Genomic DNA, 26,823 nt, shown 5'->3' with positions numbered 1-26,823 from the left:
ATGGTGCTGCAGAGGAGATGGCCCCTGCTTTCTCTTCCTGTTCATGTCTGCATCTGGAGAAAGTTGACCATATTTTCACTGTAGGCTTAGGTTTCTTTATCAGTAGGAATCAGTGTATAGTTTCTGATGGAAGTCTATTAATCCAAATTTAATTATTAATTAAGCCTCCTTTTCTGCCTCAGAAATGATATGGTTTGGGTGACTAATGATATGAGTCAACTGATGGAGCCCTTGATAGAAACTCGCAGTTTCTGATTCCTGACCATGTGGCTCTTTGGCGTGCCAGTTCCTAGGACATCACTTTCACAGAGGGATGCATGCACATGGTCCTGGTATGAGGGAGGCCAGGTAGACTTGGTGAGTGATGGGGGACCATGGGATCGGAAACAGCCAGGCCGAGTCTAAAGATACTCACGTTTAGGTTTGCTCAAGATGCATGCTGGATATAAAAACATGTATGTGACTAAATTCATATCACATGCCCTTGATGTATTCATCTTCCTCTTTATAGGGAAATGTTGACGATCTGGTCCCTGAGAGGGAGGCAAACTGGGGCTCACAGGCCAGATTCATCTGCCTGGTTTGCAAATAAAATGTCACTGGGACACAGCTGTACACACTTGTTTATATGGTGTCCATGCTGCTTTGGCACCGTACACAGAGACAGAGTCTAAAATATTTACTCTTGGGCCCTGACAGAAAGTTTGCCAACTCCCATTGTAGAACAGTGCTTCCATTAGGAATCTCATGGGAACCATAAATTGAGTTACACTTGTAATTTAAATTTTCTAGTGATTTCATTCAGTACAGAGTCGTGTCCAACTCTTTGTGACCCCATGGACCGCAGCACACCAGGCTTCCTTGTCTATCACTGAATCCTGGAGTTTACCCAAACTCATGTCCATTGAGTCAGTGATGCCATCCAACCATCTCATCCTCTGTCATCCCCTTCTCCTCCTGCTCTCTATCTTTCCCAGCATCAGGACCTTTTCAAATGAGTTAGCTCTTTGCATGAGGTGGCCAAAGTATTGGAGTTTCAGCTTCAACATCAGTCCTTCCAGTGAACACTCAGGACTGATCTCCTTTAGGATTGGTTGAATCTCCTTGCAGTCCAAGTGACTTCATTAGAAAAGTAAAAAGGAAAAAAAAGTGAAATTAAGTAGGATAGTATATTTTATTCAACCCAGTATTTCCAAAGTACTATCATTTCAACATATGATTGATCAAAAGATTATCAGTGAGATGTTTTACATTCTTTTTCTTGCTAAGTCTTGGAAGTCCAGTGTGTATCTAGCACTGTAATGACACCTCAATTTGGACTAAGCCGCATTTCAAGTGCCTAATTGGCCAAAGGTGGCTTGTGGCCACCGTATTGAATAATATGGTCCTAGAATGTATGTTGGAAGCCTATCTCTGAGGCTGCTGCAACTCAACAGTACCTTTTCAATTTACGTTCGTGTTTTGTTGAACAGTTGATGAGGTGTTTTTCCTGAAAAGATTTTTCTTATTGCTTCTTGAATATTGCTTTTGTACAAGAACGGTGTGGCGATGTGAACATCCATTGGGTCAGCTAGGCTCTCTTCACTGGTGATATGATGTTTGGGAGTGGCTTCTTGGTGCCGGTAAGTCATTTCTTCCTCAAGATAATTCAAAATATCTCTTTGTCCTAGATCTTCTTGATCTGTTAGAATAATCACCAAGCATTTGGGAAGTTAACAGTAGCAACACTAGGGTCTTTTTTTACTTCCTCTAGGATGTAACTGTCAGGTATGAAAAATCTGCCATGGCTGGATCCATTTACTGTATTAATCACTACCTTTCCCTTGGAGTTGATTTATGGTTCAGTGGGAAGTTCTAGAAAATGCATTGTGCAACCAAAACCACATTCATTCATGGAGAATTTAGAATACAGGTTTGAAGAATAAGAACAGTGTCCAGGGCCCTTAGGAAAAAGTGTTCGGTCACTTAATTTCCCATGAACTTTCTGTAAGAACCTTGAACCTTGTCCTGTGTGTTAGTTTTCTAGCATCTTGCACACGAGAGAAGGGGAGTAGTGTTAATTATTCCTGGCCAGCTCACTATAAAAGGTATCTTTGGATTACTCCCACGTTGCCATTGCCATTAAAAAATTTTTTTTTAATTTGTTTACTTGGCTGCACTGAATCTTAGTTGTGGCATGATATTCGTTGAGGCAAGTGGGATCTTTAGTTGTGCCGTGTGAACTCTTAGTTACAACACGTGGAATCTAGTTCCCTGACCAGGGATTGAACCTGGTCCCACTGCATTGAGAGAACTGAATCTTAGCCACTGGACCTCCAGGGAAGTCCCACCATTGTCGTTTGAGGTTTGATACAGAAAGATTTACTTCCCAGACTACATTTCTTATTAGGAGGATTCTAGCTTTGTGGTACAGTCTTGGGTTAATGATTAGAACTAGATTAAGCATTCTCTTCACTGGGCTCTGACTTCTATCACCTGAATAACTCCGTATGTTGGGGAAAGAGGGTAATCTCATGTCCTAGTCAGATGTGGTTTGCTTTAATATCTCCCAACAGGTATTACAACCATCTTTATCCCAATGGTACCATGTGGTAGACTGTTTTCAGCAACCTCTTCTGCCAAGGGGTTAAAATAAACCTGGTCATCAGTGCCTTTTTGTTGAAGGGTAGTTTAAAAGTGCTGATGGTCAGCTTTACTTTCTTGTATGCTCATTCTTTATTTTTACTGCAGGAGTTACTTTTTTTTTTTTTTCCCCTGTCAAAAAAATCTTTATTGATACATCAAAAAGATGAAAAGATATTGTAAATGTACTTTGACTTTTTCGTTTCTTTGTGGTTTCCCTCTCCCCAGCTTTTAAAAATGGGTCTCATAGCATCAGGCATTTACCAGAGCAGCAGTTTTGAAGCCTAGAATCTCCCTCTTTCCTGCTGTATGAAGGCTACATACCTCTTGGCATTTGCCTTTTGGGGGGTTTCAGTTTTTTGTTAGCACACATTGTGAAGAGTTTGGCAGATCATTTGGGTAAAGATAGGTCTGTTGCTGTTTTTGGCACCCCGTGTACTTGGTGATGGCGGCGGAGGCACTGGATATCCACAGAGGCTGGATAGACCTGCAAATGCTCCTCAGCAATGCTAGGAGTGGCCTAAGTAATGTTAAAAGGGACTATCTCGTTAGCTCTAAAGCCTTGGTTGTCAACTGGGGCCATTTTCTCTCCAGGATGACGATTGACAATGTCTAGAGACATTTCTGGTTGTTCCGACAGGGCTGGGGCTACCAGCATCTAAGGGATTGAGGCCCGAGATCATATACAGCCACATGGTACAGAACAGCCTCCCGCAGCAAGGAAGCATCTGGCTTGAATTGTCCCTAGTGAGGAGGTTGAGAAGCCTGGCTATAAGGATGCTTTCTAGGGTTGAGCTGTGGCCTGTGTGTTTGTTTCTCCTCTGTTTTTCTGTTTCTTAAATATGCTAAAAAGTGAAAAGCCACCAACTATATCCATAATAAATTTCATCGTAAAGAAAATCCCAAGTCTACTTTTCCTGCAAAAAGGAGAGGGAAACACACACACACACATGTGGCCCCATGGTACGAGTTACCCACAGAGGATGTTAAATCTTGCCCTCTGAGGACTGTTTTCTGGGTTGGGGTAATTAACAGAGCCTAGAAAGTCATGAAGTCTCTTCTAAAGGGTGTCACAGATTTGGTCCCCAGATGAGCCACCCCACTAGGAAGTGTAATGGTACAAGCTGCAATTACACCTCATGATGTATGTATTTTCTGCTTTCTAGAAGCAGTGTTCTCTAGTCATTCGTACTAGAGGAAAACTCAGGCTTTTTTCATTTTAATGTGTACTTGCTTGTGAATGGTAGGTGTTGGATAGCGAAAAGAGGGGGAAATGAATTTACAAATGTTACACTTTGCAAAGTGTGACATGACCTTTTGTTTTTATTAAGTCGTCAATCTTATTTTCTCTTTGCCATTTCAGAAGAGACCACAGACCATTTTGCAGATTTTGATGCATAGTGAGAAGATTTGGTGGGATGATTGCTAAAGTTCTAGAATAGACTTTTGGACCTACTTTTTTTTTTTTGACTGGATAAGTATCAAATGTGCGAAGTATGGTGTTATGTGCCTGGGTGTCTACTAGGGTTTGCATTCAATCTTTAGCCTGTGTTCATGGGACAGGGACAACTTCAGTGATACTTCAGCATTACCATTTTGTTCTTTCAGGAGGGAGGGAGGCAGGGAGAGAGAGAAAATCCAATTATAGCAAGAACACTTGATTGAATAATCTTGGAGTGGACTTTGTGGGCAATAGTGGTGTTGGGTAGAAACAAAGTTGGGTTTCTAAAGTTAGTGAATGTGTCCATCTGTCAGAACAAGTGCATGTGGGCAATCTCCTTCCAGAATAAATCAAAGCCTATTTGCAGCGGATGGGTTTAAGACTTTGTTTCGCCATCCTCCTCTTCCAAGTTCTAAATACATATGCCCTGTCTGTTCTGGGACTCCTTTAAGATGCAACGAGTGGAAAATTGAATTTAATGATTAAGTCCCTTTGATTTCTGAGTCGTGGAAATTCTTGTGATTTTTGTGCTTTTGGATTTACAGTGCATCTTAATGAGTATCTCTCTTTTTTTCTCCTTAAATGATCTTAAAAATATGATTGAATAGTTAGTGGGTTGTGCTGGTTATGTTCATGGCCTAATGAAGGGAGAGGAGGTGAGAAAATAGTTTTCCATGAGCCCTGGCTGAATCAGAGAGTGGTAATTATTCTTTAAATACTAAAATAGAGTTTTACTTATTAGAAGCATAAAACCAGCATCCACCATCTATCTGATTTTTGCTGTTGATGTAATTTTAGGAAATTGAATGAACCGAGATGGAAATTAGGTTTCATCCTCAGCGGCTTGTGTTCTCCGAGTTCTATTAGGTTTAACAGGAGTTTTGCAGGTGGAGACACAGCGGGACCACAGCTTTTATCACTTCATAAAGAGAGAATACAGGATCATCCCCTTTATCTTGCTTTTAAAAATTCTTCTTTTTCTGCACCCAAGTTATTTATCGCCTGCTTGGAGTGGACAATTCAGGATATTGTGTTTTGAAAAAGGAAAAGAGAAGCCATTCAAATTCCTGTTAAAATGAATGGCATGAGCTGTATATCACTTTCTAATTTCCGAGACTCCTTATAAATCACAGAGAGCGAGAGGGCATTCTACCATTGGTCAGTGGGAAAATGGGAAATTTAATAGTTTGTCAAAGATTAATAAGAAAGGATTACTGCTTGGAGAGACCCTGACGTAGTGAGCAAGTTCGTTTTGAAGTTCATCAGGCTCATAAGCAGATGGAGAGTTTAATTAGAGTTACTTGCCGTACTCACGTTTGCTTCTCCTCAGGCCCTGGGACAGACGTGTGTTAACTGTGCCAGGGTCATTTTCAGAACTTAGGTTTGACCTCTAGAGGTGTGGGTTTTTCTTTTTATCCTCTTTCCATGCTTCTTGTCATGATTTAGGAGCTGGTGAGTATCTCTTAATCTTGGTCACTTCTCTGTCACAGGTGTTAATCAATATACGTGCCAGAGGTTTTAACTTTATTAACGTATCTTTTAATTTATTTTTATTATTTTGTTTTATTTTAAATTAGTTTTTATTGGAGTATAGTCGCTTTATAGTGCTGTTATAGTGTTAGTTTCTGCTATATTGATAACAGACCAGATGTGCGTGTAAGTATATGTGTGTGTGTACACGTATGTTTATATGTGTATATTTGAATGTTATTGGGATGAGATTTACTCTTTCAAACTCTGAACCGCATATTGAGACTGTTCATACCATTCTTACAAGCAAAGCTCTTTCTTTCTGTCTTTCCCTATAAGTGGCTTAGAGAATGACTGTGAGAATGCAGTTTTGATCTTGTGTGGAGCCAGGAGCACTCTGACATATGGTTCAGCAAAGGTGCACAGGCTTAGGTGGTCAGCACTTGCTTCTGTTAGCACCTGTTTATCAGATTATTGAAAGGCAAGCCTGCTTTTCTCAGAATGTGCTTCCTGAGTTTATGTAATCCAGGCAGCTGAGTACAATCAACTCTCAGCACGTGTTACCCGAACTCAGAGTAGATTCTTCAGTGTCAGGGCTTTTGTGTAGATGTAACCAAATATGCAGGAGACATGATAACCCTTGTCGGGAGCTTTTCAAAACTGTAGTTGCTGGAGACAAAAGCCAAAAACAATAAGAGAATCCACTGATCTTTTTTTTTTTTTTTTTTTTCCTGCACAGCTATTTTCAAGCAAGTAAGGTACAAAAGTGTTAGTGGTTAAGGTGTAGAGTAACTAGAATTTCAGGAGTTCTCAAGTCTTACACCCCTGGGGACCTTTGTAAGTGACACCCGTCCCCTGTTCCACAACTATGAAATCTGTTTGTTTGTTTTTTTTTCCTCCCAAGCATCCCAGAAAATTTGTATGCAGGTGGTCCCTTGGTTTGATTTGGGAATCCCTAATACAGGTTATCAACCTCATCATAACGTTCTCTGGCAGGAATTGATTTATTTGAATGTAAGTCATTTAAATTCCATAATGCAATATTGGATCTTAGAGCAGATTTAATTATGTAACACAGACTGCTGTTTTTCACGAAACACACAAGTGAGGCCGACAATCATTGGAACATACAGAACATTGAACATGGGTTTGTTGGCCTAGATAACATTGAATTATCCGCCCTTTCTTGCCCTCCCACACAGAAATTGGCTAAGGTATCCCAGTGAAGGTTATCTTCAAATCCAAGTCTGTTATTCATATATGGCCATGAAAAAGGCTTTTAAACTTGATTCCTCTCCTAATAGAGCCTTTTGATCCAAGTGATTTGAGTTAGATCTTTTGTTATCTTAGTTAATGAAAACCAGACTGTTAATATAATATTAACTTAAAAAAAGTTATTTCTTCTGGAACGTCTTGGGTTTGAATTTTTTTATTCCATTAGATGTATAACCTTAGGCAGGTAACTCTACCTTGCCACATCTTGTTGCCTACCCTATAGAGATGAGGGTAATAGAATTTGTAAAGATATCATAGGAATAAATAAAAGAATGTGTAAAGCATTATCTTCTGCATAAGAAAGACTCAATTAATGTCATATCTTCTTACTATCCTGGGGGGCGGGGAGATTACAGAATGAATGTATAGCTGATCAGACTGTAGTCAGGAGCTTGCAGCCTCAAATTTCATGTAAGGTATAATTAAATTACCATAGTACAAGTAAGAAGGACTGAAGGCTATAAAGGGAAAAGAGAAAACTGATTGCATTTTTTGTCAAATTCAGTTCAGTTCAGTTGCTCAGTCGTGTCCGACTCTGCGACTCCATGAACCACAGCATGCCAGGCCTCACTGTCCATCACCAACTCCCGGAGTTTATCCAAACTCATGTCCGTCGGGTAGGTGATGCCATCCAACCATCTCATCCTCTGTCGTCCCCTTCTCCTCCTGCCCTCAGTCTTTGCCAGCATCAGGGGCTTTTCAAATGAGTCAGGTCTTTGGATCAGGTCGCCAAAGTATTGGAATTTCAACTTCAACATCAGTCCTTCTAATGAACACCCAGGACTGGTCTCCTTTAGGATGGACTGGTCAGATCTCCTTGCATCCAAGGGACTCTCAAGAGTCTTCTCCAACACCACAGTTCAAAAGCATCAATTCTTCTGTGCTCAGCCCTCTTTATAGTCCAACTCTCACATCCATACATGACCACTGGAAAAACCATAGCCTTGAAAAGCATCAATTCTTCAGCGCTCAGCTTTCTTCACAGTCCAATTCTCACATCCATACATGACTACTGGAAAAACCATAGCCTTCACTAGATGGACATTTGTTGACAAAGTAATGTCTCTGCTTTTTAATATGCTGTCTAGGTTGGTCATCAAGGTCTCTTTTTATCAAAGGAAAATGCAGTTGCTTGTGGTTTTGCAACATCTTGTGAGAGGAAGTGACTTTTACCTTTGTGATGTGGCTTTTTGAGCTAAGCCCAAAGGTCTAAGCTCCTTTGGTCTAAAGGAGTAGGATCTGGTTGTGGAAATGATAGGATGTGTTAGTGTCTACATAGAAGGTACCCAGGAAACGACGGTTGAAAAGTATGGGCTTTATGGAGAGAAGCTTGCATTGAGTTCTCGTCCTTTGATTTGTGTTATGGGTGTGATAACACTGTCCACCTTGGGTTGTATGGCGTAAGCTAGTGAATACTGTATGTAGTGTGTTTGGCAGACCGTTTGGTGCATCGTAAGCTCCCAGTACCAGTGGTTAGTCATATAATTATTCCCAACTGATGTGAAGGGAAATAGAAAGACATCAGCTGGCAAGATAGATGTGCCCCGGATAATGAAGGCATTTTAATACTGACCTCAGGAGTTCAGGTTTTGTTCACTTGACAGTTGGGGACTAGGGAAGCATTTTGATCAAATGCAGAGACCTTGATGCTCTGTCCTCTCATGATTTCAATACAATGCCTGGGAGAATATCAGAAAAAGAACAGTTTCTTTCCACAGTTATCTTCCTGTCAGGAAGTCAGACCTTCTCCAGAAGCCCCATTGAACATTCCACCTTGGGTCCCTTCTGCTTGGGATTGAATCTCCTGCCCATCTCATAGCTACAAAAGAGGTTCCTGGAATGTGGTGACGCAGCCAGTGGTATCTGCCCCTAATGGCATGTTGGAGCCCAAAAGTGTGCTCAGTAGGAGATGCAAGAGAAAAGAAGAAAATACCTCTGATAAAGAGCATATGGGCAGTGGTAGAGGGTTGTGTAGGTGGCTGGTCGATTCAGTTCCAGACCCAGAGTGTGTTCAGGGGGAAAGTAGGCTATCCAGGAAGAAGTGGTCCACAGGTGGGGAAATTTTGGATTTGAGTGCACAGCCTCAAGTATTGATCTGGAAATCATTCACTTGAAAGGTTACAAAGAAATACCAAGATTCCCAAAGAAGGAGAGATGAGAGAGGGATGGATGAAAAACAAATAATAAGCCAAAGGGAGTGATTTCTTTTTAGGGGGCTTCTCAAAGGCAGTGACACTGCTAAAGGGAATCTTCACTTAATATGTGTAAAGAAAAAAAAAAAATTCCATTAGTCCCAATCTCCTTTGAGACACATACCCTCAGTAAGAACAGTGATGTGCTAATTTTACAATCTGTGCTAGAAGACAAGTTTCTGGGTCTGGGGGCCCATTCCTAGACTCAACTCTTTGGATAGATTTCTCCTGTCATCACCTTCTAGATAGGAATTCTGTTGTTGCCACTGTGGCCTCTTTACAGACCATACTGGCAAGTGACAGAGCCACTGAAGCTAATTGGAATGAGTGGGCATTTTTTATGATGTATTATAGGGAATTCAAGGACAAAGAAATCTAGTCACCAAGAAGGACTATAAATAGAGCAGTTGAAGTTGCTTTTGTGGACTATATTACTTTAGGGTTCTATCACCGAGTGAACACCAGAGAGAGAGAGAGAGAGAGAATGAGGATCTGATTGGCACCTGTCAGCCAATGAATGGATTATTCCTGCGTCCCCACGGCCTCTTAGCCTATTCCCATGTACCTGTGGTGGAAAATGAGAGGCTGTCAGCGGGAGGGCAAGCTCAGGTGAATTGTGCAGATCTGATTACCGTGTGTGGGCGGAACTGATGGTTGTGCAGACTGGATGCTCCCTTCCTGTAACTGCCCTTGCAGCCGCTTGGCTGAGTGACTCTGCTCTGCCTCCAGGTAGGTGGACACTTTTCTGTCCCCTAGACTTTGGACTGGACTTCGTCCTGTGGGATATACTGGGAGCATGTGGGTAGAAGGCTTCCATGTCCTTGCATGATGTTTCTTGGTCTCTGTGCCCTGCCGCCTGCCTTAGGTGGACCATGACCCCGGTTGCTGCTGGTCCCACAATGAGAGATAGGGGGTATCCTGGCCCCGACCTTTAGCTTATGCATCATGATGTCATCCAGTGTACCTGAACCGCAGTGAGCAAGAAAGCAGCCTTCCTGATGTCCACTGCCATGCTTCTTTTCCGCTTGGGGGAGTCACACAATATTATTGGAACAGAAATGTGACCTGTTCAACAGCCAAGTTGACTAATAAAGTGTCTGTTCTTTGCTCAGAAAACTGAGGAGCGGGCGTGGTCAGCCATGTGGGAAAATGAATCCATCTCTTTCAAGGTCACGTAACCTGCTCTCTGTTTGACCGAAGCTGAATTCCAGTGAAGCCCCAGCATCAATCACGCTTGTTTTCAGTACTGCAAGATGATCTGCTTTTCCACAAAACACAACTTTAGCTTTCATATTCTGATTAACAAAGGCTGGTATGCATTATTAGACTTAATTTAAAGGTATAATCAGCTGTGTCAGTCAGATAAGGAAAAAAATAGTACCGTGGACCTTTTCCAAATTCCCGCAGGCTTCAGATATAAAAACTCCCTCCAGAGTGCTGACAACACACCTTGCCTGTTATTACAGCTTGGATTTTGTTTTGTTCCTCTTCCAGAACCAGAATATCATTAGGTTACAAATCAGATCTAATGGGTTAGATTATTGTTCATCTTGAGCGGTGTGCTTTCTCTCCATTAGTTGTGGCATAACAGAAGTAATTTAATTTATTATTAGGCCATGTTCAAAAGAAGCTTTTATTTCACAGTGTGCTCGAGGACATAGTGCCGAGAACCATGAGTCTTTCCTCAGTGTCTCGAGAGTAGAAGTGCTAGCATAGGACAGATTTTGAAATGCTTGTGGTTTTGCAGAATGAAGAGATGTTTGTACCCTGATAGAGCACATCCTTGCTGCAAAGAACAGATTTCCTGGCAGCTTCTTTTTGGTGGTTTTAGTTTTTTTGTTTGTTTGTTTTGTTTTTAGTGTCATAGCAGTGACATTAGATTTATTGTCCTCCAGGTAATTGAGCAAGGGCTCCTGCCATTCACTCATTCATTCCCTGTCAGTCCATCTGTTAGCCATTCGACAAATAACAAATATTTATTCTCCACCTTCATTCCAGGGCACGGTCAATTTTCCTTTTGTACATAATCATCTGTCATACAAGGTTGAAGATTATTCAAACTGGATATGGACATTTTACAGTACAATGAAAACTCACCAGTATTAACTCAGATTTGTTATTAGATTTTCTAAGCTTGCATATATTGCCTCGAAGAGCTGCTTTCTGCAGTAGGGGTTGTGGAGTATTCTACAAATATGTGTCTTTGCTCACCAACTTAAAGTCAGATTCAACATTAAATTTCTTAAGTTTTCAGGGAGCTCCTCAATTAGCTGCTTTCCACAGTACAGGGAAGCCTGGAGAACTGCAGTCCATGGGGTTGCAAAGAGTTGGACACGAGTGAGTGACTGAACAACAGCAACCACAGTAGAGATTCTTAAGAGGCATCGTGCACGCTGTCACTTCAGTCGTGTCTGAATCTTTGCGACCCCATGGCTTCTCTGTTCATGGGATTCTCCAGGCAAGAATACTGGAGTGGCTTGTCATTTCATCCTCCAGGGGTTCCTCCTAAACCAGGGATCGAACCCACATCTCTTACTTCTCCTTCTTGGCAGGTAGATTCTTTGCCTCTAGTGCCACCTGGCAAGTCCCTAAGGGGCAGCCTCATCACCTAAATGGCTCTGGGTCTTCAAAGAAGTTCTGTGCCCTCGGGGCTCCTCTGATAATCCACCTTCTGTAGTCCTTCCCAAATTGGTCAGAGCCTGGAGTTAAATTGGGTGATACAGGTAAAAGTGTGGAAGTGTTTGAGGTCATTGAAGCTGATAAAAATGCTGTGAGCAACTGTTTTGTTGGTTTGATGAATATTTAATGTGCACCCACTGGTTCAGATGCTGGATTCATTTAAATGTGCATACCTGTCTTATGGTCTTAAATGCCCCATGCCTTATGGAGAAATTTAAATTTTAAATCCAAAGATCAGTATTGTTACACTCACTGAATAATTGCTTAGATTACCTTAAGCAACTTTTCATCCATTATTGTTTAGCAAACACCAGGGTCTTGAGACACTAGGGCAGGTTAGTATGGTTTGGGACATAATAAACTTTCTAGAATGAGGTATTGCGTGGGGCTCAGCTTAATGGCAGAGGATGGGGAACAAGGTTTTAGAAAGAGTGAGGAATAAAAGAACTAAAATGTGTGTGTGTCTGTGTGTATATGTTTACTTCTACTGATTTATTTTTCAGCCATCTTAGTTTTGAAGAGTTCTGGATGCCTTTAAAATAACAGTAGTAGTTGTATTTGAAGTGTTAATAGTCATTTATTGAACTAATACTGTGATCCTGGCCCAGTGCTATACACTTTACGTGAACTATTTTGTTGATTTATCCCAACAGTCTTATGATGAAGGGGCAGTTAATATTCTCATATGACAAACGAAGTGTTTCTTTATGTCCCAAACATTTACATAATGTTTTAGTATGTGCCAAGCTTTCTCCTAAGTGCCTTTCAGCTATTACATTAATCCTTTCAGAAATCTTATGAGATATTATTTTTAAAGACAATGAACTTGAAGTGGAGGAAAGTTAAGGCACCTGTCCAAAGTCACAGTTAACAAATGATGGAGGAGGATTTGAACTTGGGCCTTCTGGCTGTAGAGTGGGCTCCTCAACTGTGTCCATCGTTAACTAACCCAGCATGGACATCGCCCTGGGATGTGTTCTTGGACCATCTTGCATAGGAGCTTGTATTCGGACATTGTTTAGTTGCTAAGTTGCGTTCGACTCTTTGCGACCCCATGGACTCTAGCCCACCAGGCGTCTCCATCCATGGGCTTTTCCAAGCAAGAATTCTGGTGTGGGTTGCCATTTACTTCTCCACTGGATATTCCTGTCCCAGGGATTGAACCAGTGTCTCTTGCATTGTGGGTAGATTCTGTAGCCTGGAAAGACATTTGTAGTCTGTAGCCATTGCATTATTCCAACTCTTGTATAATAGAACAGATTCAAGGACGGACATTGCTTGTTTTTTAACAGAAAGCAAATCTGAAATTCACCAAGAGAACTATGTCTAGTGGTAACTTTACTTCATTGAGATTTGATCTGCTGTGGTTCAGCCTTGCTTTAGTTGCCCCATATGTTTTTTTCACTTGGTTTTTGTTTATCCTTTAAGATCTGCTTTTAAAGTCTACTTAGACCTTAGGGAACTGTGAGTTATGTGGAAGGCTGCTTAAAATTCTGTTAAGTTCGGTTTAGCTACCTAGGGTGTGTAGTCTTTTATGTATAAGCAAAAGGGGAAAGATGTACATATGTAAAAACTTACATACCCTTGTGGAGTATCTCTCTTCTTTTCTACTTCTGTCTTTCTTTCTCTTTTTTTTTATACCATCGTTTATTTATCTAGGCTGATTGGAAGGAACTCTGGAAGATAAATTTCATTGCATGACTGCTTTGTGCCAAGTCTGTTGCCAAGTGCTTTGTGTGCCTGATCTCATTACCCCAGGCTGCAACTCTGTGAGGGAGCTACAGTTTTCATCCCAGTTTTCTCTAGATGCTCAGACTTAGGCCAGTAGGGGAGATAGGATTCAAACTTACATTTGCCCAGCTCCAAATCTAGTATATATTCCCCTCTTGCAAGGCTATTTCAGACTTGAGTTCTGTGAGCTGCCTCCTAGTTTGGTTGTTAATGGCTTTTGGTTTCTCAAATTTAGTGTTATTATTAAAAGAAATCCCATTGCTTCTTTTTACTGGTTGTAATTTCATTTCTACTGCAGGGTGGAGATAGGCATTACATTGCAGTGCAGATTACCATTTCCCAGTGCCATCTCTGATATAAGCTAACAGCAGAATATGAGCTTATATTTTGTTAAGGTTTAGAAATTCAGATGATGGGGCCTCATTGTTTCACTGAGCAAAAAGGGGTTTATCACTTCCATATTGCCAGAGCTTGTTGAGAACCATGTTGCTCTTTTGATCTTGGTCATTACCAGACAAGATGAAGGATACGGTGGCTTTTATTAGGTTTGGAGAGGCCAATTCATCCATCCAACAAATACTTATAAAGCTTCTGTTACGCGCTGGGCAGTGTTACAGGCACTGTGGATACAGACGTGAACAAAGCAGATCACTTTTTAAATTTGTTTCGAAACATGACTAGTGCTTAGAAATTCTAGAATGTACATCTAATTATTATTTAATTCCAGTTTATTTGATAAGGATAAAGACTCTGCTCACAATGTTGGAGAGCCGGGTTTGATCCCAGGGTCGGGAAGATCTCTGGAAAAGGGAATGGCAACCTACTCCAGTATTCTTGCCTGGAGATTTTCACAGATAGAGGACCCTGGCAGGCTATAGTCCATGGGATCACAGAGAGTCAGACAGGACTGAGTAACTAACACTTTCACTTTCACACTTGCTTCATAAACTCAGTGGTTACTGACCATCCTTAACCCCTGAAAATATTAATGCAAATGAAGATCATTCGGTAGCAGAACCAATGCCTTTAGTTTGCTAGTGTTCCTTGCCTGCAGTCAAATAACTTTTTAAAGTTTGTTACGAAATCTATAAAGGTGACTTCAAGATTGTCTATTGAAAGTTTTACATTTATCTGGTGAGGAAATTGAGACCCAAGGATGTGGAGTTCAGATAGCAAGGTAGCTTTACTTTAGTTCAGAGGAGAAATTTTGACTTGCTGCTGCTTTGTGTCTTGGTATTCCTGAAAAGGATTCACAGAACCAGAAAAATGGCTGACTGTTAAGCTGTAGCCCATGAAAGGTACAGTATTAGCTCTACTGGTTTTTAAGGTTTAGGAGGCCAAGTATTCCTTGGATATGTCCCCAGAAAAATACTGCTGTGTGCCAGATCTCATTACCCCAGGCAGCAACCCTATCAGGGAGCAACAGTTATCATCCCAGTTTTATAAAGATGCTAAGACTTAGGCCGATAATGGAGATAGAATTGAAACTCATATTTGCCTAGCTCCAAATCCACTACGTTTTCCCTCTTGCAAGGCTGCTTTAGACTCAGATTCTGTGTGCTCCTTGCTAGTTTGGTTGTATGTTCAATTTGTTTATATATTATTTGAAAATGGATTGAAGAGGGATATAGATGGCTGGTTTTGTAGTGACTTTGGTGAGAGATGATGAAAGTTTGGTTGAGAATGGTAATGAGATAAAGGGTAAGAAGGTTTGAAGGCTGATGTCTCAATGTGCTGATTAGAACAGTTTCACTTGAAAATGTGTATGGAAATGGATTTTGGGGGGTGTAATTTGTTCACAACATTAAATTTAATGCTCTAAAGTTTATTGGTAGGTACATAAGGGTTTCATTAGTTGATTCTCTTGTGTGTTTGTGTACTTCATGATAAATTTACAAAGGGCTAATGATCATCTTAGAAAAACTTATTGCTAAATTTTTAGGTTTAATCTCTTAAATAATTTTATGTTGAAAAGCAAAAAAATCATAGAAAACATGAGGATGTGGGGGTCTTTGATTTAGGGGTAATTAGAATATTTTGATGTACTTTTAGTATTTATAAGAAATACTAAAAGTTTAATTGGTTGGCTTTGGGCTCATTATAAATTGAGTTTCCAGTGAGTTCTGGGAAGTGATACCAGTGGTAATAGTTTTTAAACCTCCAACTTCTCCATGAAAAAAATGCAGCAACTAGGAGAGGTAACATAGAAACCCACAAGCAATATTTGCTATAAAACTAGGATTTAAGGTATCTTCATTAGTCTCAGAGTATGTGTGGATGAGACAAAACAGTGAGAGCTGTAAGACCTGTGTAGGAATTGGCCCTGGAAGGGAGTGAATGATCCAAAATCCCCCAAGTCAGCTGCAGATCCCAAAGAAAAGTGTGATGAGCCCATAGGAATTATGTAGAAGAGCTGAGAGTTGTAACAGGCTCTCTAGTTCTAGGGCAAGTGCAAGGAGACTGGGAAACAGTAAGGTCTGCTAAACAGTAAGGTCTGGTAATCTCTCAGCTCTGTTATTTTATAAACTAACATCCTGAATGTCCCTTTTAAGGTAAGACTCAGCATCAAGGGAGAAGTGCTGGGAGTAGAGACCAGATTGAATAAAATTGGGCAATGAGGGTCAAAGAGAAAGAGGGTTTCAGTAAATGTGTGGACGTTGAAAAGACAAATCTGTAAAAGCAGAAGGTCACAGCTTTTGACTCTCTTTGTGACAGCACTTCTGTTCATTTGAACAAGAACACAGCTACAAACCCTCCCCATATTGGGGGATATTTATTTTATAGGAAAAAAATGGGAATAGGATAATAACTCCATACAAAGTTATAATTAAAAAAGAAAATAAGGAACAATACTCACAAGAGCTGTATACTTGATATTTTAAAATGGGACAAAGTATTTACATGATGGAAGTGTGAAAGGTCATTAGAGAAACAAATGGTTGAAAAGAAAGATGGGAGAGTTCATGAAAAAAGTACAGATAAAACTGATTTTTAGAAATTAAAAGTAAACTAGAAAAGTAGGCAGGAGCAGGTAAACACAACAGTTTATACTTTGAGAAAAGTAGAGGAAGACGAGATGAAGTGTTTAAACAGTTAAATGAAAATAGAGTAATGAAAAGAATTTAAGGAAATATTGTATAGAAACTATCTAAAGAAGAACCAAGTATGTATAACAGGAGACCTGTAAGATGAGATTGAAATTAAACAGAAAAAAACTAATATAAAAAACCATTAGAAAACTTTGTTGAAGAAAGAGTCCTTGAAGCTGCATATTGAAAGGGCCACTTTGTTCCTCATGAAATCATCTCAAATCATCACTGAGACATAGTATAGTAAAAGTGTGGTCTTTAATGCAAGGAAAACATACCTTTGAGCATGCAAGCAAAAAGACTTCATCACTATAAGGAAGAAAATTAGGTTCTCATGAGACTTTTTGACAGCAGTGCTTTATGCCAGATAAGCAATAGAAGATCATAAATAAGATAATCATGGAAAGAAATGTGAGCCATGGAATTTATAACTAACCAAGCAGATCTTCAAGTATAAACCAGCAGACATATTATTGTGAATGTGATAGAAATGAGGGAATATTATTCCCATGAGCTCTTCCTGGAGAGTTTAGTAAAGGCTTAGCTTCTTTGTGCTCCTTGGTTCAGACAACCTTAAAGCCTGAAGAAATGCTGATGAAATAAGTACACCCAGGTAACTAAATGGACTTCCTAGGTGGTGCAGTGGTAAAGAATCTGTCTGCCAGTGCAGGAGATACAAGAGGTATAAGTTTGATCCCTGGATTGGGAAGATCCCCTGGAGGAGGGCATGGCAGTTCACTCCAGTATTCTTGCCTAGAGAATTCCATGGACAGAGGAGCCTGGTGGGCCATAGTCCGTGGGGTCTCAAAAAGTCGGACATGATTGAGAGACTAAACACGCCCACACAGGTAACTAAATGGTCAGTAAAGAATCTTTCTTTTTTAGAAGTACTTCAGATAATAAATCACACTACTGTCTTTAAGCTGGTTTTAGAAAAGGCAGAGGAACCAGAGATCAAATTGCCAACATCTGCTGGATCATGGAAAAAGCAAGAGAGTTACAGAAAAACTTCTGTTTCTGCTTTATTGAGTATGCCAAAGCCTTTGACTGTGTGGATCACAATAAACTGTGGAAAATTCTGAAAGAGATGGTAATACCAGACCACCTGACCTGCCTCTTGAGAAACCTACATGCAGGTCAGGAGGCAACAGTTAGAACTGGACATAGAACAACAGACTGGTTCCAAATAGAAGAAGGAGTACGTCAAGGCTGTATACTGTCACCCTGCTTATTTAACTTCTATGCAGAGTACATCATGAGAAACGTTGGGCTGGAAGAAACACAAGCTGGAATCAAGATTGCCGGGAGAAATATCAATAACCTCAGATATGCAGATAACACCACCCTTATGGCAGAAAGTGAAGAGGAACTAAAAAGCCTCTTGAAAGTCAAAGAGGAGAGTGAAAAAGTTGGCTTAAAGCTCAACATTCAGAAAACGAAGATCATGGCATCTGATCCCATCACTTCATGGGAAATAGATGGGAAACAGCGTCAGACTTTATTTTTTGGGGCTCCAGAATCACTGCAGATGGTGATTGCAGCCATGAAATTAAAAGACGCTTACTTCTTGGAAGGAAAGTTATGACCAACCTAGAGCATATTGAAAAGCAGAGACATTACTTTGCCAACTAAGGCCCGTCTAGTCAAGGCTGTGGTTTTCCCAGTGGTCATGTATGGATGCGAGAGTTGGACTGTGAAGAAGGCCGAGAGCCGAAGAATTGATGCTTTTGAACTGTGGTGTTGGAGAAGACTCTTGAGAGTCCCTTGGACTGCAAGGAGATCCAACCAGTCCATTCTGAAGGAGATCAGCCCTGGGATTTCTTTGGAGGGAATGATGCTGAAGCTGAAACTCCATTACTTGGCCACCTCGTGTGAAGAGTTGACTCGTTGGAAAAGACCCTGATGCTGGGAGCGTTGAGGGCAGGAGGAAAAGGTGATGACAGAGGATGATGGCTGGATGGCATCACTGACTTGATGGACGTGAGTCTGAGTGAACTCCGGGAGTTGGTGATGGACAGGGAGGCCTGGCGTGCTGCAATTCATCGGGTCGCAAAGAGTCGGACATGACTGAGTGACTGAACTGAACTGTCTTTAAGGTCACTAGAATTATAGTTTCCAGTGGATTCAGAGAGAATCGTGCCAGTAGTGATATAGTTTTCCCACCCCCAATAAATTTGCAGATGTCGGCAATGATCATTGAGGGCCTCTATCATGATAAATATGGGAACACCTAAACATGATGTACTTCGATAGAGAAATACAACTCTTATCAATGGAGTAGTCTTGCTAAAAACGAAACTAATGTGATCAAGCTTCTAGGTCTGTCATTTACAGAAAATAAATAGCGGTAACAAGTTAAATGACACCATGGGGATGTAATCAGTAAAACTGGCAAAATTCAGACTTAAAACACAGTGGGTAAAGGAGATAAAAGGGGAACTTATGGGTTAAAAGAGATTCAGGATGGCCTTAGTTTATATATGGACCTTTTTTGGATCCTGGATCAATCCAACAGAGAAAAAGGTCTATTGTAATTGGAAAAATGTGAATATTGGATTTTGTTTTGAATTGGTCATTCATATTTTTAAATATTTTATTATCTTTTGGCTTTTGTTAGTAGTAGTGAAAAAGAATAAATTTTGGGGAAAAAGTCTGGGCAACCAGTTAGAGATTATAGGGTTTTGGTAGATGTATTAGAGTGAACAGAATCAGTAGAATGCGTATAAATCAAAGTTAAACCACATAAATGAAAGTAGAAAGATTTTTTAATATAGGACTGGCTCACATGATTATGGAAGCTGAAATGTCCCATGAGACCCAGCAGAGCCTCTGGTATAAGATCCATCTGAGTCTGAAGCCTTCAGAAGAGCAAAATCCCAGCTCAGCAGTCAGGAAAAGCTTGATTTCTTGTTCCTCGGCCTTTTTGTTCTATTCAGGTCCTCAACAGCTTGGATGATGCTCACCCACATTGAGGAGGGCCATCTGCTTTACTCAGTCTATGGATTTAAATGCTAATCTCATCTAGAAGTACCCTTATGAACACACCCAGAAAAAGTTTTTCACCAAATATCTGGATAATCAAGTTGACATAAAACTAAAGCATTTTTATTTCTCATCCCTGTCTCTCCTTTTGTCCTCCTGGCTGTAGGAGATCACACAGTAATTCATTGGTGTTGAATCACTGCGGTCCTCAGAAAAGAAAAAGCAGGTTTTGCTATTCCGTGCATTGAGGCTCCTGGTGCCTGGGGATCACTCCAGTAACAGCTCCAGTGTTCATCTTCAGGGGTCCATTTTTTGCACTTCCTCTGTTAAGGTAGTGGGAAGTTGAATATGAGTGAAATTTCCTGTTTTGTGCACCTTTTGGTGAACTTGATTACTTGTTACCTCTTGCACCTTTATAAGATATGTTTTGTTTTGACTCACTGTGGACATATATGGGCTTACTCCTTTTTGTATACCAAGGATTTCATATATTACTTTCCTTAGTTTTTTTAAGTTTATTTTTTATGTTTATTTCCTTATTGAAGTATAGTTGATTTACATTGTTATATTAGTTTCAGGTGCGTAACAGTGACTCCGTATTTTAGTTATACTACATTTTAAAGTTTTTATGAAAAATCGGCTCTATTCCCTGTGTTGTACAATATAGCCTTGTAGCTTGTTCATGTGTAATAGTTTGTACTTCTTAATCCCCTACTCTGTTTCGTTCCTCTCCACTTCCCTCTCGCCTCTGTCTGTTCTCTGAATTTGTGAGTCTGCTTTTTTTTGGTTATATTCGTTCACTGGATTTATTTTTTAGATTCTATATATAAGTGATAACATGCAGTATTTGTCTTCTGTGTCTTTCTTAGTCAGAATTTTTAAATGCCATTTTTAATAGACTTTACATTTTGTAGTATTCATCTCAATGTTGATTTACTGTAGCTATTGAGGGCTACGTCTTCACCTTAAGAATCTTAAGTTGTTCAGAAACAGTAACACTAATAACAAAGTCATACTTGTTTCATTTTCATTTGTTCTCCCTAAGTTCTAAATTGCGTGCTCTTCTAAGATTGACAGAAAACCTGGTAAGTTTTACATTTTTGACATTATTTAAAAACCTGGAAGGTCATATTTCTTTCATTTGGAACACCAGAAAACTGGAGGTTAAGTGGTAAGTGACTTGTTATAAAATAAAATCTAAAGGGAGAGAGTTAGATTGAATCTAGGGGGACTCTAAAGAGGCATGCAAAGAGGGAGAGACAGAAATGTTAAAAAGTGTAAACATTAAGGAGTAGTGAGTTGTGAGCAAGTTGGTGAATGAGGGGCTTCCCAGATGGTGCCCATGGTAAATGGGTTCGATCTGTGGGTGGGGAAAGTCGGCTGGAGGAGGGCATGGCAACGCACTCCAGTATTCTTGCATGGAGCATCCCGTGGACAGAGGAGCCTGGAGGGCTACAGTCCATAGGATTGCCAAGGGTTGGACACAACGGAAGCAACTTAACACGCACCGTCATGTGAATAAGGAAAACTGTAAGTGATGACAGTACTGATGATCATAACGATAGATAACACTGTCCCAGGAAGGATGCTCAGACCTCCTGGATTTCATGGTACCTCTATCAGATCCACCACCATTATTTTCTCCATTTTACAGATGAGTAAATGGAGGCACTAGGATTCATGTAAGTTGCACTAGGTAGGCTTTGCCAAGAGGTATGGGGCCGTGACTCAGTAATGTTACTTCCTCTTACGCATCCTAGTGACTTGTCCAAATCCTTCTCCCAGGGATTAAGTGCCCCAGACAGGTTAAGCAACTTCCCTAAGCACTTAAGTTTCCATCAATGGCAGAGCCAAGAAAAGCTTCCTTGTTTTCTGACAGGGAAGCGTTATTTTGACTCTTCTCAATGAGTTTGCTTGTGGATTAGCTCCTTCAAGGCCACATTCTTGTCTTCTCAGTACAGTTTCTTTGACTTCCTTGCCAGTTTGTTACTGTTCACGTCTTCACTTGCCATCCGAGTTCCCAAGTATGAAGTAAGTAACAGTTGGGTTTCACACAATAATTGCAAAAGATAAAAGGCAATTGGAAAGTAATCTGGCCTGTTGGGAACGCCGGCTTGACGTTGAAAAAATTTCTTTCTTGTCCCTGACTCAAGGCTTAACTTTCCTGTTAATGAGGAGTAACGTGTTGATGGTGTCCCTGAACTTTATTTGTGATAACTTCACCAATGGGAGCGCTCACAGCCAGCACTGGTGATGAATGTTCACAGCGACCTTCTGTAGAAAAGGAAAGAAGGAAATCTTTTCTGTTCTCACAGGGATCTTTCCTGTTTGGAAAAACCAGAGGCACCAAAAAAATAAATGAGGCACTTGAAGGAAAGGAGCTTCATTCTTGAGAAAGTTGTGTTTGTGAAACTCCTAGTAGCCTAGAGATTTTCTTTCCAATTTAAGCACTGAGCAATTTTCCAATGTGAAGTTATTTTTCATATGGCCGATAATTGGGTATTTTTGGTGCTGTTCATTGGTGCCGCAATCTTCACTCTTCTAGCTGTACACAGCAGGAGAATTTCCTCTATAACTGTGTCCTCAGACCTTCCCCCCAAAAAGGAGACAAGGAAAAAGGGAGTATTGGTTTTAGACAGATCCTTTCCATGGCTGAGGGTGTGTCTCTTCGGGGAAAGAGAACAAGGCTGCAGAGGGCAAGCTTCTGTACAATATTCTGTGTGCTGCGTTTCCTGGTCAGGACTTCTCAAGGCATTTTATTATCCTGGGTAGAGTATTTTGTGCCTTGTACTTCGTCCCATTTTGTGCACTCTGCTCCTGAAAGTTTGGCTACGTTAGGAGATGGATGGCGTTAGCGTTAATGACGAGTTGTACAAGGGTTATTAATTAATGGAATCTTATTACTCAATGCAAAGGCAAGTAGAGCTTAATGGGCTATGCATTTCTGGTGTGAGAAGTATGTGCAATTAAAATGGAGTAAATTTGAGCTTAAGAAAAGTGATGGAAAACTTAAAAGTTGTGGTTATTTATAATATTTTTAAATTGTAGACAGCAAAACAAATACAGATACAACATAACAAATTAGAACCCTCCCCCCCACCCAGAGAAAAACCTCTGCTTATCATGAAGATAAGCTTTACATGGATTCACAATGGAAGTAGAAATTGATGAAGCAGGACATGTAGAAATATCTTTAGTTCTTAGATTTGTCTCTGCAGCCAATTTACTGATGATATGTATCCGTGGGTTTAAAAAATCTTTTTAATTTAATCTTACATTTTAAATTTAAGCTTAAGTGTGGTATAATTGACAAAACTGTAAGATACCAAGAATATGCTATGGCAATTTGATATATCTTTAATATATCAGCTTATTAATGAGTCTAAAACATTGACACTTGTGAGATTCGGGTCAGAGGACCATGAATCGTTTCTCAGACCAGAGCAAGTATTCCTGTTGAGTAATTGGAAAATATTCCTGGACTTTTTTTGTAGAGAATACTCATTTCTTAAATGAACATTTTCATTCTGTCTGGGAATGGGAAGCGAGGTTGAACTTTCGTATTTTAGCTTCCTTGTCCGGCAAGATTGTTCTTCATAAGACAGCAAGCAGCTTTCACCCGCAAACATTGTAGATCCTTCTACCACGTAGAGCCTTACCGCCAGGCTGCTCAGGTAGGACAGTTAAGTCAAAGCAAACCAAAATTTACATTGAAGATGGCTCCCCGTGCAGTAGGGAAAACCTAGCTGCAAGTTCGTTCCACTGTGAGAGTTTTCAGTGTCAGTGGGATGCTTAAGTAAAATTGTAATTTCTCCACAATCAGTTGTGTAGGAGATAAGCTAAAACTCTGTAACATGTTCATGCTCGTAAGCTATACAGTGTCCAGCTGGCTTCTGTAAGTTTCATGACGTACTTAAGACAGAGCCAGAACAGTAGAGGAGATATGCTCTTGGACGTTTGATTGATTTCATGAAGTGTGGCCCAGAGCCTTGTCCTGAGGTATGGACAGTGGCAGAATGGGAGACAGATGTAAACCTTCCAGAGTAGTGATACGGGGACATTGTCTTCCAGCCCTGGCTCCCAAAGTGTCTGCTCTGAGGATGGTGTGTGAGAACAGTCAGAACCCTGAAGATGGACCAGGAAGCTCACTTCCATTGTTTCTATGGTCTGGAGAGATTCTGGGGTGTTTCCCCTTCTAAGTATCTCAGCACTTTTAGAAATCATCAGATAAGAGAAACCCAATGAGGTAACTATTTTCTCAGATTTTCTTTTATAGCCCAGAAAGTTAAATGCTTCAAGTAGAAGGCTAGTCCAATGGAATACAGAATAAATGGGACAACTTCAGAAAAATGCAGTTAGATCCTTATGGTCATCTAAGAGGTGGGTTTTCTTCTGGTCATGATCCATAGAAATAGTAAAGACTCGAACATACAGGGAATTATGGACATTTAAGTATTTCATATATAATTATTTGGTTTTACAATATGTATTAAGAGTTAAAAATGTTTCTTATGTAGGAGAAAATATCATGTGGTAGCTAAATCTCACAAAATTTGAGTAAGCCCAAGATTTGATCTTATTTCTTCTATTCCTGATTCTATGATCTTGTTAATAAAATGAAGATAAAACTAAGAATTTTGTAAGATTCATAGAAATACTCTGTGTAAATTGCTTAGTGTGCATGGCACATAGTGCTTAAAATTTCTTGGCCACCATTGTCATTAACAAGTGTCTGTATTGTTTTCAGAGGATAAATAGGTTTCTGAAATTTTTAGAAAAATCTTAATTATTGATGAATGTAGTTTTTGGATGGTGGGGCGTGGAGAAGCGTCTTCATTTATTTCTCTTGTGAAGATTCAGTTTGTATATGCTAAAAACATTCGTCCCTTTTCTGTCAAAGGGACCTGTCTCCCCAGTGATGAGTTGCATATGGTGAATATCAATGTATTGATATTCGAGATTTGAATACATTCAAATCTTGGAGGCACCAGGATATTAACCTGCAGTGATGCTAAGTGGATCTGACATGACTGTGACACGGAGGTCACTGATGATTAATGTAGGTCACAAGGGCTCGTGGGGAAATGCATTTGTCCTTTCACCTGACCCTCCCACCCCTGCAGACGTTTTTGACAGTAGGTTTGGGATCACCCAGTGTATATCTGCACATCTTGCAGAACTTAAGAATCTGATGTCTTTACTATTTTTCCCCTTTCCACTATGGCCAAATGTTTCATGTTTATGTTAATGTCAGCCTGAACTTAAGTAAGATTTTTTTTATGGTGGTAAAAGTACCTGTTACCTGTCACTTGTTTGTTTTCCTACCCTGTATAACCTTTTCTGTAAGCAAAGATTAATGACTCCACATACCATCTATTTAGGTACCCTGGGTCTGAAGTCCCAAGATACATGCTCAAATATGAAAGTTTCTGAACATGGAAATGTTAAGAAATCGGTCAGTTCAGTTCAGTCGCTCAGCCGTGTCCGACTCTTTGCTACCCGATGGACTACAGCATGCCAGGCCTCCCTGTCCATCACCAACTCCTGGAGTTTACTCAAACTCATGTCCATTCAGTCTGTGATGTCATCATATGATTGGAAAACCTAACTTGCCCTGAAATTATTTGGTGACTGAAGTAGTAATTACTGTGCTTCAAGAAGTATTTTGAGCTACACCCCTGGGCAGATGGTAGCACTACATGGCCCTGGTCTCTTGTGAGGTGGGTTTGGTCCTGGAACTTGGCACAGCAAATAGAATTTCAGTAGATAGGAGTCCTGCTGCCTTAAGTGGAAACTTTATTAAGAGTGAGTGAGGGAAGTGCAAAGACCTGAATGAGGATGGTGTTGAGCCTGGTCTTCCTAGCTGGCATATGTACAGCAGGAGCGAGAAAGCATTTTGTTGTTTGAAATTTCTGTTTTTGGAGAACTGCTAATTTCTTCAATATAAACTCATTTACCCTGAGAGAAATGGGGTCAAAAATAAGGGTTCTATTTTTAGTCTTTTTTTTTTTTTGCTATTTTTAATTGTAATATAACTGCTTCATAATTATTATTTAGTTTCTGCTATGCAATATCATGAATCAGCCATATATATACACATTACTCCCCACCCCCCCCCCATTATTTTTAGTCTTCAATACGAGTTTTGATTCCTAGTTCCCACTGGAACCTTTCTGTACTTTGTTGCTTCACGGCTCCCTCTTCTCCTTCCACATCACATAGCAGGAGAGAGGAAGGCAGATGGAATCTGGGTGCTAGTCTTATGGGTCCAGGAGGAGATATCTTCTTGGTCCCATCTAAGCACTGCAATTTTGCCCATGGCTTCTTGACATACATTAAAGGACATACTGTCCTTAAATTCATGGAAATTTTCTCGGCTGTAGGAATAGTTTCTTGACATATATGTATATGTATGTGTGTATGTATATATATGCATGTGTATACATGTATGTGTGTATATATGTGTGTATGTGTATATATGTATGTGTGTGTATATATTGATACACATGTGTATAAAATATCTTCATATCTGTCTAGAAGGCTCTACCTTACCTGTCTCTTTCTCAGTATTAGATTACGCAGCTATCAAAATAATACAAATATTAATATCAAGTAGATAAAATGCAAAGATTTTGTCTTCTGAAACAATACCTTGTCACTGGTAGTTCTGTCGTTGTAGAGCTAGTTTAGGGACCCAAGGAGATACTGTCTACTTAGTAGAATTATTTCAGAAACAGAGTACATGCTGTGCTCATTTTACAGTACCTTAAAAACATCTTTACTAAGAGATAATAAGTAGTGTATCATCTCAGGTACTACTTGAAGAGAGATGTTTAGTCTTACTTTATTTGAAAGTATTAAGTGTTGTTCTTAACAGTGAACTGTGTTTTTCCTTCAGTTGTTTCCTTAAATCAACTCGGGATCCTTGGACCAAGTCAATTATGCTCAATTGGCTTATGTTCCACATGCAATAATTAGTTTTGCTTTGCTGTGAATACTGAATCAGTGCTACATTTTTGCCAAGAGGATGTGAACTTACTCTTCTATGTGCCTTTTCTCTGTGTATCGAGACAGGTTACAGGGACTTCATACTGCAGGCATTTTTATGAAATAAAATGTCATTCATATTTTAAAGGTTTAAAAGCCTAGGATTTCAAACAGTTCAGTCGCTTTTCCATATGCAGTCATCAAACCTGGATGACACGGTAGGAAACATATTTAATGTATCTACCTGTCCATCCTTGCTGATAGCCACTTGTGTTGTGTAAGTGTAGGTACCAGGCATAGTCAGTTGCATCTGGGAATACATAGATGAAGAAGATGTAAGTCCTCTTTGTTCCAT

At 40.1% G+C, this 26,823-nt stretch overlaps 1 protein-coding gene across 18 annotated transcripts in view; it reads left to right on the top strand.

Annotated features, from left to right (window-relative positions):
* Nucleotides 1-26,823, top strand: part of PTPRG (protein tyrosine phosphatase receptor type G) — a 777,241-nt gene that overhangs the window by 252,823 nt on the left and 497,595 nt on the right. For 4 of the 18 annotated variants that reach the window (XM_086367094.1, XM_086367092.1, XM_086367096.1 and 1 more), the window contains one exon: nt 19,648-19,812. The exons of the other annotated variants lie outside the window; for them this stretch is intronic. The gene's annotated coding sequence lies outside the window, so the exon portion shown is untranslated. The remainder of the gene's footprint in view (nt 1-19,647; nt 19,813-26,823) is intronic. 18 annotated transcript variants of the gene reach the window in all.

The sequence above is a fragment of the Bos grunniens genome, chromosome 22 (genome assembly GCF_055505025.1).
Source record: "Bos grunniens cultivar Pamir isolate PY7600 chromosome 22, Bosgru_T2T1.0, whole genome shotgun sequence".
NCBI classification, from domain to species: domain Eukaryota; kingdom Metazoa; phylum Chordata; class Mammalia; order Artiodactyla; family Bovidae; genus Bos; species Bos grunniens.
This window is presented reverse-complemented; position numbering and strand designations above follow the sequence as displayed.